Here is a 16,502-nt window from a genome sequence, read left to right as displayed (position 1 = left end):
TATTTCTAGAGAAAAATAGACTTAGTTCATATTTGGTGTTATTTGCGCTAAAAGCGTTTCTTGTTATATTTCACTACAATACGAGAAAAATAGACACAATTCGCATTTGGTGTTATTTGCGCTGAAAGCGTTTCTTGTCATATTTCACTACAATATGAGAAAAATAGACGCAGTTCACATTTCGTGTTATTTGCACTAAAAGCGTTTATTGCCATATTTCTAGAGAAAAATAGACTAAGTTAATATTTTCTGTTATATGCCCTAAAAGCGTTTATTGTTATATTTCACTACAATAGGAGAAAAATAAACACAGTTCACATTTGGTGTTATTTGCGCTAAAAGCGTTTATTGTCATATTTCTAGAGAAAAAGAGAAAAATATTCACAGTTCACTTTTTTTGTTTACTTAGAAATCGTTTAGTGGCCTATTTTTTTCCAATATGAGAAATATATACGCAGTTCACTTTTGCTGTTATTTACGCTGAAATCATTTTGTTGCCAATTTCAAATCCTTTAGTTGCCTATCTCAGTAAAAAAGAAATATATATTTGGGGCTTTTATGGGTGTTTTAATTTGCGTTTAATTCATTTAGTTCAGCTAAAAGTATGTCAGACAGAGAAGTGCCAGGCCCTGCACAGGGGAGTGTCAGAGGCGTAAATGATTCTGGTGCAGGCACAGGTCGCAGCTAAGTAAGGGGACATGGCAGCCTGGCTTTCTTCTCGAGGCCTCAGGTCCACATGTAAGCTAGCGGTTGTGTCTTGACCAGCAACCCAGAGGTTCTTGATTGGTTGACTGGATCTTCAACAAGTGACAGCAGCACCAGCAGCCTGAGTCTAGAGTCGCTGATGAGCAGCTTTCTTCACCCGCATAGTGAAGAAACTACTCACCAGCAGCAGCAGGTAGACCTGGAGCAGGACCTGAACCAGCAGGTGGTGGCCTACTTTGACAGCACCCTGCCAGCTGTCATAGAAGATCGGCTGGACTACTGGGCAGCCAAACTGGATTTGTGGCCGCAACTGGACGAGTTTGCCCTGGAAAAGCTGTCCTGCCCGGCCAGTAGTGTGGCATCACAGCTGGTGTTTAGTGCGGCGGGGGCCATAGTTACCTCAAGAAGAACTCGCCTGTCCACCCAAAATGTGTAGAGACTTACTTTTGTCAAGATGAATCAGGCGTGGATCAGCCAGGATTTCCACCCACCAATTCCTGATGCATCAGATTAGATCATCCATCTCCACACTATGTCGCCGAATCCCAAGCAGTAGCACCCGGCCGCCGCCTGCGCCCCCGCCCACTACTTGTGAATCATCTGACATCATCTCCTTGACTCCTTCTGTTCCTGTACTTGGCGGCTGGATGCTCTGCGAATGCGAGCATGAGTTTGTTCAGTCACTTTGGGCAAAGCGAGCGGCACGCAGCTACGAGACCCTGGTGTGTTTAAATCTCATTTAGTCTGTCTTTCAGAAAAGTTTCTCCTGGGATTCGAACTCACTACCTTTCACATCAGAGGCAAGGCATTTACTCACACAGCTATGAGAGCTGTACAGCCAGTTACTTTAAAAAATCCCATCACAAACTTTTCTGAAAGACAGGCTAAATAAGAACATGAGCACCAAATCTTCAACACAAGATGCTGGTGGGAACACAGGAAGAGGAAGAGGCCTGCATTGCATCGCTGACATGGAGGTAGGTATAAAAGTTTTGGTTTTTTTTAAATACCGGACTGTTACTTTACTGCCACGGGGGGGGGGGGGGCTATTGGCGCCATGATACTGGCACATGGAGGGGGGAGGAGAGAGGCACTTGATCCCAGAGGTGGGTCTTGCGGGATCACGTGCCGATGACACATGATCTTGGCAAGAGCCAAGGCAATGTGGACCTGGAGCTCAGCGAGAAGCAGAACCTGGTGAGCACCCCTGGCAACCTGCACTAGGGTGTCAGAGGCTGCAGGACAGTGACTGGCAACAGGGTGGCACCCACTTGTGTACAGGGGTCAGGGCACACCTGCTGCTTGACTAGGGGCCATAGATTCTGACTGGCACAGGGTGCCGAGCAATGGCACATGGAGCCTAATAGGTGGCACAGACTGTCTAAAGGGCTCTGAATTGTACAGGGTGCAGGACAGTGCCAGACTGGCAGAGGGCAGAAGGCAGCATACTGTTTTATGTTGCCCTGGTGGCACAGGATTTCAGAGAGTGGCTGAATGGCGCCTGGCAGTGAATAGGTGGCACTGCTCGTGTTTGGTGTGCCAACCTGCTGAACATCGCAGAGTGATTGGCATCACTGGGAATGGTACTAGGTGGCAGACAATGGCTGGATATTATATATACATGACCATAGTCAGACTGGCACAGGGTACATGACCATAGACTGGCACAGGGTCGACGACCATAGTTAAAAGTTGCATGCAATAGGTGGCTGAAAAAGGGGCGCGTAAAGGGTGTGGTCAATGGGCGGAGTCAAGGGGGCGGCAAAATTTGCTTTTGCCTAGGGTGGCAAAAATCCTTGCACCAGCCCTGCCTGTACGGTCGCATCAGAATTGGCTTATGATTTGGTAGCCAAAAGCAGGAGTGGGTACAAAACACACATGCAAATATTCCATTCACGTGTCATCTCTGTTTTAGATCCACTCCTGTTTTTTTGGGCATTACCAATACTCATGGTTTACTGAGCAAATGCTGACCAAGTGAAGGCGTATGCTCCACAGACAGGATCCGTTTTTTGTGGGTTATTGTTCTGACGGATCAGAGAAAGGGCAAATTAATCAGTGACGTCAACACAAACTTACTGCTGACGTTTAATAGAACAGGTTCTGTAGACGTCTATGTGGAATCTGCTGACGACGGTGTAAAAGGAGCGCGCTTCTTCTTGGCGCTAACATCGACCTGTAAGGCTGAGTTCATACATGAGTTATTTGGTCAGTTTTGGCCCCGTGACTGCCAAATTAGTGAAGTGTGCAGTGATTCTAAGAGTGACACCTGTCATCTGCATGTCATACGGACTCACAGTATAATTTCCCTACCACAGCAGACTCCCTATGCGTGTTACTGCAAGGCACAGTGTTCTACACCACTATAAAGGCTCTATGCAGCCTGGAAATAGACGTTTTTTTTTTATCGCAATTTTGCTAACTGGCCGAATCGAATTTTTGTCATCGATATCTGATAGTTGAAGGTCCAAATCCTGGCACCCTGCCATCCAGCTGTTTGAAGAGGCTGTAGTGCTCTGTTGAGTCTTATAGCCTCTTCCTAGACTAGTGATGTCTTTGGTCACATGGCCTATGTCCAGCTTAGTCCTATTGAATGGCCCTGGACTGTAATAGCTTACAGCTTACCTTTACATTGTATAGCGGCTGTGTTTGGTATTTCAGCATAGGCACATTTATTTGAATGGGTCTGACCTGCGCTAAGGCCATGTGACTGATGAATGTGACGTTGCTGGCCTAGTTAGAGACTAGAGTGCAATAGCATCTTCAAACAGCTGATCAGTTGGGGCTGCCATGAGTTGGACCCTCTCTATAGGATATTGATGACCTCTCCTGAGGATAGGTAATTAAGTCTACTTTCACACTCACGTTTTGTGCGGATCCATCATGGACGGATCCGTTCAGATAATACAACCGACTGCATCCGTTCAGAATGGATCCGTTTGTATTATCTTTTACATAGCCAAGACGGATACGTCTTGAACACCATTGAAATGGAGGACGGATCCGTTTTCTATTGTGCCAGATTGTGTCAGTGAAAACCGTCCCTATTGACTTACATTGTGTGCCAGGACGGATCCTGTTTGTCTTAGTTTCAGCAGACTGACACCAAAACTCTGCAAGCAGCATTTTGGTGTCCGTCTCCAGAGCGGAATGGAGACTGATCGGAGGCAAACTGATGCATTCTGAACGGATCCTTTTCCATTCAGAATGCATTAGGGCAAAAACGGATCCATTTCTGACCGCTTGTGAGAGCCCTGAACGGATCTCACAAACGGAAAGCCAAAACGCGAGTGTGAAAGTAGCCTAATATAGGACTCTTGAAAAAAAACTTTTCATCTAAAACCGACAATCCTCTTTAATTTCCCTAATCTGGAATATTGGTGAACTGTCTTTCAGAGTATTTGTTCATATAGATTGGATGCACAAATTTTTGTGGTCAAAATCTAAATTATTCTAATGAAGGGGTCAGTCACAGAAATTGTGGCAGCTAGTCTGTCGCATGGGAATATACCCGTAGGCTAGGTCTACACGATGACATTTGTCGCACCAATGTTGCGCAACAATATTTATAATGATAGTCTATGGTGTTGCACATGCAACATGCTGCGACTGCGACACGACATTCTAAATAGATTTTTCTGCGACTGTTACAGTGCAACACCATAGACTATCATTATAAAAATTGTTGCGCGACATTGGTGCGACAAAAAGTCACGCAACACATTTTGCAGTGTAGTTGTGCCCTATGTGTCGCGCAACTTATTGTCGTTGTGTAGACCTAGCCTTAATCTTGTTTATTTCTCCTACAAGTATATTGAGAAGACTGTATGGAAGCAATAGAAGCTTTATCAGCCTATGTTTTCTTAAAAAATAGCAACTTTTCTTTATGGGTTCCTAATTTTAAATGTCATCAGAGTAATTTACTGAAAAGAAAGAAAGAAAAGCAATAGGATTTGTGTGATTCTAAATATAAAGAAAAATAACCCCAATGCGCCGTTGATAGAGAAATATGAATCACTCCCACGCTACAGGCGAAAATATTCAGATTTGATGAGGTATGGCGCTTGTATTTCTCTTCAATTTCGTAAAGCCTATACCGTTCTAATGCTGTAATAAAATCAAATAGATGTAGTAGATTTCTCCTAGATATACTGAGGTGAGATTGTAGGCCAGGTAATTGTGGGAAATCATCTGTACCTTGGCCTGTTATCACCAATATATTTTTATTTTAGATTCAATCTGCGTCTCAGCACTGATATCTACTGATATCAGTGGTCTGTATTTCACAGTACAATGATTCATGTTTATTAGCGGGATAAAACAGGGGCAGACATACCATTGGGGCAGCCTGTACACCTGCACAGGGGCCCTTTAGACAAAATGTGCCCCTGATGGATTTTAATTCATCAAATGAAGGATTGACTAGACCAGGCATACTCAACCCTCGGCCCTCCAGCTGTTGCAAAACTACAACTCCCAGCATGCCCCAACAGCCTACAGCTATCAGCCTACAACAGGGCATTGTGGGAGATGTAGTTTTACAACAGCTGGAGGGCCGCAGGTTGAGCATGTGTGGACTAGACGGTCATAGCAAAGCGCAAACAGAATTATGGACCTACAGTTCCATATTTTGATCCTGTAGGCACTTAGTGTGGCAATGCCATGGTGCCTCCTTGAGGTATCATATTCTTTCCTAGAAGCAATCCCTCTAGGAGATAAGACCTCCATAATATGGCATGTCACTGTATCCGTATAAAACAAGCCTTTTCACAAAATTGGAGGTACACAGATGTACAATATGGACCTACAGAATTTGGGTGGAATGCTAAGGATCATTACAAGACACAGCCATAATCCTGCCATGTGCATGAAGCCTTATTCTGGTAGAGTTAATTCAGGTTGTATGTGGTTACTGGTTCCCAATAGCTCCACAAATTGAATAATCAACTGCATAGGTTGGCTTTATATATAGTTTATTTATGCTCCTTTTCTTACTTGTCTTCCTTTAATTCTGATACTACTGATATTTCAGGATTTACTATATTCTCAAGAAAAACAGACATGTCCTTGTCAGCTTCCATCTTGTCAGCTTGTCATAATTTGTCTGAAGAGACATTAAAACCATGTACTGCAGAAACAGGCCATAGTATGGCCCATGATTTTCTGGGGGTAATTGTCATCCTATCCTTCAATATAAAAGTGAAGATCTTTTTTCAGATTGAAGGAAGCTTTGGAGTCGAGAACAATGCTGTCAAATTGCTCTCCTTTCCATAAAAAAAGTTTCCCTGTAGAATTTATGTACTGAAATTGTGGATAGCACTTTGATCAACTGGGTTAATATTTGATATTAATAGGTGCATTGTAGACATATCACCCTAACAAGTTATGAAGCATGTACATGTGCTTTACACTAGATTTTTCTCTGATGTCCCTTCAAATGTTTGATGCCTGAGAAACTGCGAGAGGTGCCTAGCAGCAACTTCTACGTCTGCTGCACCTAAATGATATGCATTTCACCAGATATACAGTCAGGTCCAAAAATATTGGGACATCGACACAATTCTAACATTCTTGGCTCTATACACCACCACAATGGATTTGAAATGAAACAAATAAGATGTGCTTTAACTGCAGACTGTCAACTTTAATTTCAGGGTATTTACATCCAAATCAGGAGAACGGTGTAGGAATTACAACAGTTTGTATATGTGCCTCCCACAATATTTATGGACCCGATTGTATATGTTACTATGTGAATAAGCTAATTTCTCGGCACCATTGTTTGGACATGCTGTGTTGGGCTCTGAGGACCACTGGATTCTTCAAGGGGTTGCATAGGAATAGAACCAGTAAGCTGCTTTCTTTCAGTGCCGTAGGTGTCTATGGGTTGTGTTTGGTATTGCAGCTCAGCTCTACTGAAGTGAATAGACTGGAGTTCCAATACCACACAGCATGTAGTCCGGTATGGCTCTGTTTTCATATCAACACTCTCCATTTTTTCTCTGTTTAATTTTCATTTTTTTTTTATATAATCTTTTTGCAAGTTTTTTCTTTGTACTCCCTTGCAAGATTGTGTACTGTGGCAGGGGCGTAGCTAAAAGCTATGGGCCCTGGTGCAAAACTTCAGCTTGGGCCCCTCCTTCCCTCAATGCTTTCTGGCCACGGACCGGGAAGCACATAGCCTTTGTGCTGCCTGAGGCAAAAATTTAACCCCCCCCCCCCCATGCCAAATTCTTGACCTAACCCCCTTCCCTCCAGCCGGAGGTATAACTTGACCAGCATGCACTTTCTAAAATACTGGTGTCTTCTTATCGGCCTCTACATAACTTTGGCAGATCCACTACCTCTTCTATATCTACGCTATCTCCCTCGCTGGCATAGACATAGACCAGTTTCTACTCCATAAAAAAAGCCCTTTCCCTGCCCACTCCATGTCTAGACACGTAATAGCAGAGCTGTGGAGTTGGTTAGCCAAACTTCTGACTCTGAATCCAAATCCTCGATTTTTCCATACTTCAATCATTCAAAACTTACTCCAACACTATGGGGGAGAGTTATCATCACTGGTGTAAAGTAAAACTGGCTTAGTTGTTCATAGCAAACAGATTCCACATTTAATTTTCCAAAGGAGCTCTAAAAAATTAAAGGTATAACTCCAGTTTCACAGTCCTGATACCAGCGAAACGGGCCGACTATGCTCATGGGGGTGTGCCAACTCTCTGCCAACATCATCTGTTCTCAATATGGTTTTCTAAATACCCAATCCTTTATTCTCACACGAGATGGGTCACCACCATAAGTGTGTTTGCCATGATGTGGATTGTTTTAAATTTTGCGTGAATTAAAGCATTGGCTATTTTATTCACCAGTGAAGATAGACAATTTTCGAACCATGCATTCATGTGTATTGGGAAGTCAGAAGTAATTGATTTATGCCAGCATGAAACTGAATTCACTCGGCCCACCAAAGGAAATAATTCTGAGGGCCAACCCTTCGTGTATATGTGACTTTAAGGGCCCTTTTTTATTAGGGGTCCATTATTGTCAGAACTTGGGCCCACCGGAGGATCCTCTGGTACTCTGTTGGGCCAGTCTATTGGGCATCTGTACAGCTATTGGGCACCTCTACAAACATTTTTTTCTTTACCCAAGTAAATTTCCACATTTCCCAAATTTAGATATTTGTCAGCAATAGTGGTTGTGTAATGTATTGGAACATTTTCTATGAATATATATTTTTGAAGGTGCATCTACAGGTTTAGCAGAAGACAAAATATTATATCATTTTCATTCAATTTACTTTAAAATTTTTATTTATTATTCCAGCATCTTTTACATTGCAGATAAAGATTGCTTGTCTGTTTGTACTTGTCAAATGTGTTCTAAATCTGATGTCCTCCAGTAGCCAAAGTCACCGGAGAGGACTGGCACACAATGAATAATTCATGCACAGAGTAAACGAACAGGGCAGAGTGACAATTACAATGTTCTTCTGGAAAGGAAGAGGAAAGGAGGATTTTAGCCTATTTCCTTCCATTCTGTTCAGATTCCAAAGCAAAATAAGGCTGTTTTATGATTAGAAAGAGAAGAAGGCCCCTTATGGAATGGAATGCAGAAATGGAAATTCAATTATGCATCATCTCCATGTGGATAAAATATATGTCACACGGATGGTGTGTTATTCTTTGGTAATTTGTTGACTCCTGTACAAGTCATTGATATTCTCTGTGAAGGTGAATTGTGCTAATGAGAATTTAAATATAGAGTCTGCTTTCGCTTGTCACTGTACTGAAGAGCGCTAAGTGACTTAGTTGAACAATGTGCTCTATACGGACATCTTGACCAGCGACTCGTGCACTTCTCTGAGGAATAATGGGTTTTAATTAATGGCAAGATCAACAAGCTCCTCAGTGGAGGTGATGGCTTTATGTGCTTTTGCAATGCTAATTAAAACTGTATGCATTTCACTGACTAGCAATGGTAGATGGAATTATACAGCACATGTTCATATTCTCACGTGAAACTTTAAATGCCACGGTGACATGGCAGTCTGATCCTTCTCTAACCACGTTGGCCGTTTGACACAATTAGCTTCGTGGAACTGCGGCCACAGTAGCAGCTGGCAAATGTTACTGTAGTATATGAGCCATGTGAAGCATGTGGCAGGGAAAACAGCATCCAATTATTGTTTCCAATAGACTCCAACCAAACCCTCACGTATAAGCCAATGGATTCCTGTCTTAGACCTGGGCTACAATGGGACTTTTTATAGCACAACTGATTTATTTTAACTATTTAATGACAGCTGCAGTCCACAGGCATTCAACTGAGTGCATTCATTTGGACTACAGCTGTAGTTAAATAGTTAAAATCAATCAGTCGCGCTACAAAAAGTCACAGTGTAGCCCAGGCCTTAAAGAGGACCTTTCACCACTCCTGACATGCCTGTTTTAATAGCTTCATGCATTCCCCATGTATTAACTATTCTGGATCATCTATTCTTATGGCTCTATGTTGTGCCATTCCTTTATTATTCCTACTAGAAGTTATGAATGAATTGCTAGCAGTCTGCAGTAAGGGTACAGAGGGGTGGTAACCAGTTGGAGGGGCGTGTACCTGCACAGACTGGAAATGGCAGCACTGATTGGTTAGAGTGAGTCTGTGCAGGTACACCCCCTCAATTGGTTACTAAAGGAATAACACAACATAGAGCCATAAGAATAGATGCTCCAGAATTGTTATTACATGAGGAATGCATGAACTTATAAACCCCTTCCCGACACATGACGTACTATTACGTCATGAAAGTCACTGCGTTCCCGTAATTTGACGTAATAGTACATCATGGTGATGGGGAGGGCACTGGAGCGGTGCGCGCTCGATCACTGCAGGGGTCTGGCAGTCCCTGGTAGCCGGGCCCCTGCTGTATCCGCCTGGCATCGCTGTAAAAGCCACGAATATAGAAGGGGTTTCTGTCGGGTGAGGGAGCGCATCGAGTCCCCGTGCTGCTGTGGCGGGGACTTGATGTGTCAGAAGGCAGCCCGATGCCATGCAGAGGCTGCCCAATGACTTGCACGACATCGGGAGCTGCCTTCTACGGGTGCCTAGGAGATCCAGCCTCAGGCTGGGTCTCCTAGGCAACCTGTTAGTGTATTACTAACTCTAGTACACAAACAGGCAATGCATTACAATACAGATGTATTGCAATGCATTGCAGAGGGGATCAGACCCCCAAAAGTTAACGTCAGAAATAAAGTAAAGAAAATAAAGTAAAAAATGATTTTTTTAAATAAAATTAATAAAGTTTTTAAGTAAGAAAAAGAAAAAAAAAGCTCCTTTCCCCTTATTTATAATATAAAAAAGGGAAGAAAAAACACACATATTACGTATCGCCGCGTCCCGTCTTTATGACCGGCTCTATAAATATATCACATGATCCACCCTGTCTGATAAACACCATAAAATAATAAAAATAAAAATGGTGTAAAATATATTTTATTTTGCTTCAAAACTGCTATTATTGTGTAAAAGTAAAATAAAATTAAAAAGTATACATATTAGGCTACTTTCACACTAGCGTTCGATCGGATCCGTTCTGAACGGATCCGCTCATATTAATGCAGACGGTGGCTCCGTTCAGAACGGATCCGTCTGCATTATAACTTAGAAAAATTTTCTAAGTGTGAAAGTAGCCTGAGCGGATCCGTTCAGACTTTACATTGAAAGTCAATGGGGGACGGATTCGCTTGAAGATTGAGCCATATGGTGTCATCTTCAAGCGGATCCGTCCCCATTGACTTACATTGTAAGTCGGAACGGATCCGCTCGCCTCCGCACGGCCAGGCGGACACCCGAACGCTGCTTGCAGCGTTCAGGTGTCCGCTCACTGAGCGGAGTGAAGGCTGAGCGCTGGCAGGCGGATGCATTCTCAGTGGATCCGCCTCCACTGAGAATGCATTAGGGCCAGACGGCTGCGTTCAGGGCCGCTTGTGAGCCCCTTCAAACGGAGCTCACGAGCGGACACCTGAACGCAGGTGTGAAAGTAGCCTTAGGTATCGCCACATCCGTTACGATCTGCTCTATAAAAAAATCACATGACCTAATCCCTCAAGTAAACGCTGTAAAAATAAATAAATAAAAAACGCCAAAACAACCAATTTTTTGGTCACCTTGCCCCATAAAATGTAATAAGTGAATGATCAAAAAATCATATGTACCCAAAAATGGTACCAATGAAAATGTCAACTCTTCCAGAAATAAACAAGCCCCTTCCCTGCACAAGCCGATCGGCAGAAAAAATAAAATAGGGCGTTCAGAAAATGGAGATACAAAAACATTTTTTTTTTTCAAAAATGTGTTGTTATGTAAAACTGAAACAAACAACATAACAATTAGACATATTTGATATCATTGCATCCGTAACAACCTGCTCTATAAAAATAGTACATGATCTAACCTGTCAGATGAATGTTGTTAAAAATAAAAAATAAAAACTTTGCCAAAAGATACATTTTTGGGTTACCTTGCCTCACAAAAAAGTTATATAGAGCAATTAAAAATCATATGTACCCCAAAATAGTACCAATAAAACTGGCACCTTATTACCCTAGTTTCCAAAATGTGGTCCCTTTTTTGAGTTTCTACTGTACGGGTGCATCAGGGGGGCTTCAAATGGGACATGGCATCTAAAAACCAGTTCAGCTAAATCTAACTTCCAAAAACCATATGGCGTTCCTTTCCTTCTGTGCCCTGCCGTGTGGCCATATAGCAGTTTGCGACCACATGTGGGGTGTTTGTGTAAACCACAGAATCGGGGTAATAAATATTGAGTTTTGTTTGGCTTCTAACCCATGCTTTGCTACTGGAAAAAAATTGATTAAAATATAAAATCTGCCCAAAAAGTGAAATTCTGAAATTTCATCTCCATTTTCCATGAACTAACAGTTAGTAAAATCAGTTTTGAATACCTTGAGGGGTGTAGTTTCTAAAATGGTCATTTTTGGGTGGTTTCTATTATGTAAGCCCCACAAAGTGACTTCAGACCTGAACTGGTGGGTTTTGGAAATTTTCTGAGAAATTTCAAGATTTGTTTCTAAACTTCTAAGCCTTCTAACATAAAAAAATTAAATGTAATTTTCAAAATTATCCAAACATGAAGTAGACATATGGTAAATGTAAAGTAATAACTATTATATGAGGTGTCACTATCTATTGTAAGAGTAGAGAAATAGAAATAAGAAAATTTGGGAATTTTTCAAACTTTTTGGTAAATTTGGGAATTTTTCACAAATAAAGATGAAATATATTGACTGAAATGTATGACTATCATGAAGTACAATGTGTCACGAGAAAACAATCTCAGAATAGCCTGGATAAGTAAAAGTGTTCCAAAGCTATTACCACATAAAGTAACACATGTCAGATTTGCAAAAAATGGCCTGGGCAGAAGAGCGAAAACTGGTTTGGGGTTGAAGGGGTTAAAACGGGCATGTCAGGAGCTGTGAAAGGTCTTCTTTAACACAGATCATCCTTTAGACCAGTTCATAACATGACATAACTACAGGTTCTCTATACTCTGAAGCACCACCTTTGTTTTGCTATCCACTTCCCTAACTTTTACCCTTAGGAGCATAGTCCTTGAATATATATACAGTATATAACCTTCCATCGCTAGCCTTGGAATCGTAGTGATTATCTACTTGTCTAAATGAGCTTTAACTCTTGAAGTGAGGCTGTTCTTACTCATTGGGGAGTCCCGGGAGAGGGACTACAGTCTTTGACTTGCCCATACCCTAATTGGCAAGAGTTATCTTCTTGAGGTAACCTCTTTAGCCTTTGCCAAGCTGCGTCTCCCATTCCCCAATGTCAACTTAGTGAGATGAACACCAGAGTAATTTCTGACAGCCTGGTTGCTAAGTACTGACGGCTAATAACTACTTAGTTCTTAGTTGAGTTGTCAGGCAAGACATACATAGCAACTAGCTTATTCCAGCTTTATCCGGCCTTCAGATCAAGGGCAGCAATGCCAAGAAGTATTTGAGGGATTATATACCAAGCCTTTATCACTTATCCTTGGTTTCCCAACATGCTTTTAATCTTATGCAAGACATATCTACTATTTTCCTTTCTTTAGATTGTTATTTTAAGCAACCATGTTCAAGAGAACTGAAAACATTTTTACAGAATGGATTGTGGAAAATAGAGTGAGAGATCATTCTGTAAATTGCCATTTTAGTCTGTGGCTAGAAAGAACATGCACGGGAAGTCCGTCTGGCATTTAATAAACATGAAAAAAGATAAGCACAATGCAGAATCTACGTCATAATGATACAATAGACCCCGCTGAAAGTCTTTTGCATTACTCAGTAGCCTTGGCTTCATTGAACCTTGTCTGTGGTTTGAGATGAATTCTTGCAATAAAAGCAGAACCGTAAAAATACAACATATTATGCTAATGTCTACAAATATGCTTTTACTTCCCCATATAGACAGTGATTTTTTTCATACTGGTGCTTTGTGGGAAGATTGTAGGTAAAAAAAACTGTGCCTAGCTGTTTTCTGCCACTTTTCCAAGTTGGAATGATTGGTTTGTTACAATTGTTTAGATATATTTTACGGTGGGTTCACTTCACGTTTTATGCCTCCGTTTAATACCTTAGAAAAAAAAAGGATGCAAAAACGCAGCATCTGTCTGAGGCATCCATTTAATATATACGTTTTTTTGTACATGTTAAACGTATGAGAAAAAAAACGTGATATGAACCCAGCCTTACATTGTGTATTGCTTCTGGTCTGTTGCTCCTGTTCTTTACAGGGAGTGCAGAATTATTAGGCAAGTTGTATTTTTGAGGATTAATTTTATTATTGAACAACAACCATGTTCTCAATGAACCCAAAAAACTCATTAATATCAAAGCTGAATATTTTTGGAAGTAGTTTTTAGTTTGTTTTTAGTTTTAGCTATTTTAGGGGGGATATCTGTGTGTGCAGGTGACTATTACTGTGCATAATTATTAGGCAACTTAACAAAAAACAAATATATACCCATTTCAATTATTTCTTTTTACCAGTGAAACCAATATAACATCTCAACATTCACAAATATACATTTCTGACAGTCAAAAACAAATCAAAAACAAATCAGTGACCAATATAGCCACCTTTCTTTGCAAGGACACTCAAAAGCCTGCCATTCATGGATTCTGTCAGTGTTTTGATCTGTTCACCATCAACATTGTGTGCAGCAACAACCACAGCCTCCCAGACACTGTTCAGAGAGGTGTACTGTTTTCCCTCCTTGTAAATCTCACATTTGATGATGGACCACAGGTTCTCAATGGGGTTCAGATCAGGTGAACAAGAAGGCCATGTCATTAGATTTTCTTCTTTTATACCCTTTCTTGCCAGCCACGCTGTGGAGTACTTGGACGCGTGTGATGGAGCATTGTCCTGCATGAAAATCATGTTTTTCTTGAAGGATGCAGACTTCTTCCTGTACCACTGCTTGAAGAAGGTGTCTTCCAGAAACTGGCAGTAGGACTGGGAGTTGAGCTTGACTCCATCCTCAACCCGAAAAGGCCCCACAAGCTCATCTTTGATGATACCAGTACTCCACCTCCAACTTGCTGGCGTCTGAGTCGGACTGGAGCTCTCTGCCCTTTACCAATCCAGCCACGGGCCCATCCATCTGGCCCATCAAGACTCACTCTCATTTCATCAGTCCATAAAACCTTAGAAAAATCAGTCTTGAGATATTTCTTGGCCCAGTCTTGACGTTTCAGCTTGTGTGTCTTGTTCAGTGGTGGTCGTCTTTCAGCCTTTCTTACCTTGGCCATGTCTCTGAGTATTGCACACCTTGTGCTTTTGGGCACTCCAGTGATGTTGCAGCTCTGAAATATGGCCAAACTGGTGGCAAGTGGCATCTTGGCTTTTCTCAGTTCATGGGCAGTTATTTTGCGCCTTGGTTTTTCCACACGCTTCTTGCGACCCTGTTGACTATTTTGAATGAAACGCTTGATTGTTCGATGATCATGCTTCAGAAGCTTTGCAATTTTAAGAGTGCTGCATCCCTCTGCACGATATCTCACTATTTTTGACTTTTCTGAGCCTGTCAAGTCCTTCTTTTGACCCATTTTGCCAAAGGAAAGGAAGTTGCCTAATAATTATGCACACCTGATATAGGGTGTTGATGTCATTAGACCACACCCCTTCTCATTACAGAGATGCACATCACCTAATATGCTTAATTGGTAGTAGGCTTTCGAGCCTATACAGCTTGGAGTAAGACAACATGCATAAAGAGGATGATGTGGTCAAAATACTCATTTGCCTAATAATTCTGCACTCCCTGTATATGTATTTTCTAGTAGATATATGTACTATAATTAGTTTTATTATATTTGATTTACTTTGATGGTAGTCTAGCGTTAATCCCGTCCATATACAGGGGATGCTGCTGTGCTTTCTAACAAGCTCATTCTTTATGCTTATAGTCTGCTTTCTTATTACCATTTTATCAGAATTGGATATTGTGGCTTCTTTCTGTGCTCGTTATTTGCCTTTGTCCAAGGCTATCTGTGGCATTGTAATCCGACTGCCACTTCCAGCAGAGAATGCCGGGAACCGTCCGGACACAAGCCAGACCGTGCAGTGGTTTCTGTCATGTGCATTTCCTGGCATTTTTGCAGCCGGATCTCCGCCGGACCCCATTATAGTTAATGGGGCCAGCGGGCATTCTGGTTGCATCTGGCAGTGCCGGATCCGGAGAATTCTCATCCAGAATAGCCGCCGCACATGTGAGACTAGGCTTATCTTCTTCGCAGGTAGATTCACTGAAAATTATTTTACTGTCATGGGCAACGTAGGACAGGAGTCTTTGACATAAATACACCCTGTATAAAGGACTGATTGGAGACTGGTTAATTGCGTCTCGGGGTCCATGCACACTGAATCCATATGCTCTCTTTTATTGGACTTAATCAGTCTATCATGGGAGTCCATCTTGAAATGAGTTGGTTGCCTTATTTCTCACAGATCATTTACAGCTTTGATTGACAGCACTGTGTAGCATATTCCCTTTCCAATACATGGACTGAAGATACTGTGTATTTCCAGAAAATGTGTGAAAAAGATGCAGAATCCCAACATAGAGTTATAGCTAGGTTTTTTTTCTACCCTAGGGCACAGATTCAGTTCACTTTCCTTCCTTGCCAAGGCAGAATGGCATCTTAGTGCTTCCATGTACCCAGCCCTCCCTTTGCTAGAGGCAATACATAGGTTTTATTTCTGTTAAGTAGCCATATATCGTTTAATCAGAAGTTAAAGGGGTCCTGCCATGAGAAATATTCAACATTTTTCAAACCAGCACGTGAATCTGAATACTTTTGTATTTGCATCTAATTTAAAATGTAGTATAGCCACTGAGCAATTCAATAAAATGTATCTGGATAGCGCCACCTGCTGTTTGTTCTTTTCCTTATTTCTTTTCCATCCCACTGGTTGCACATGTTCAGTTTAAACCTTCAACTGCCACCAGCCATATTGTCTGTTAGAAGCTGTGTCACTTACAGGGAAAGAGCTACGGCAGAAAGGACACACCCTGAGCTGTCAGCCTTAAGGGAAAACAGCTGGAGCAATGAATGGGGAGATCCCTGGATCCCGGTGGGTCCCTTCTGCCGTAGAAAGAGATTGTCATGTACTATCATGGCATAACCCCTTTAAATCAATTTGAGGCAATTGCTTTTTTTTTTTTTTTTACTTACAGAGATATTGCCATTTTTCAGTTTTGTTGCTGTGGC

The 16,502-nt window shown here is 41.7% G+C and overlaps 1 protein-coding gene across 5 annotated transcripts in view; it reads left to right on the top strand.

Annotated features, from left to right (window-relative positions):
* ULK4 (unc-51 like kinase 4) overlaps positions 1 to 16,502 on the top strand; it is a 708,846-nt gene that overhangs the window by 587,597 nt on the left and 104,747 nt on the right. The window lies entirely within an intron of this gene.

The sequence above is a fragment of the Bufo gargarizans genome, chromosome 5, assembly GCF_014858855.1.
Source record: "Bufo gargarizans isolate SCDJY-AF-19 chromosome 5, ASM1485885v1, whole genome shotgun sequence".
NCBI lineage: Eukaryota > Metazoa > Chordata > Amphibia > Anura > Bufonidae > Bufo > Bufo gargarizans.
This window is presented reverse-complemented; position numbering and strand designations above follow the sequence as displayed.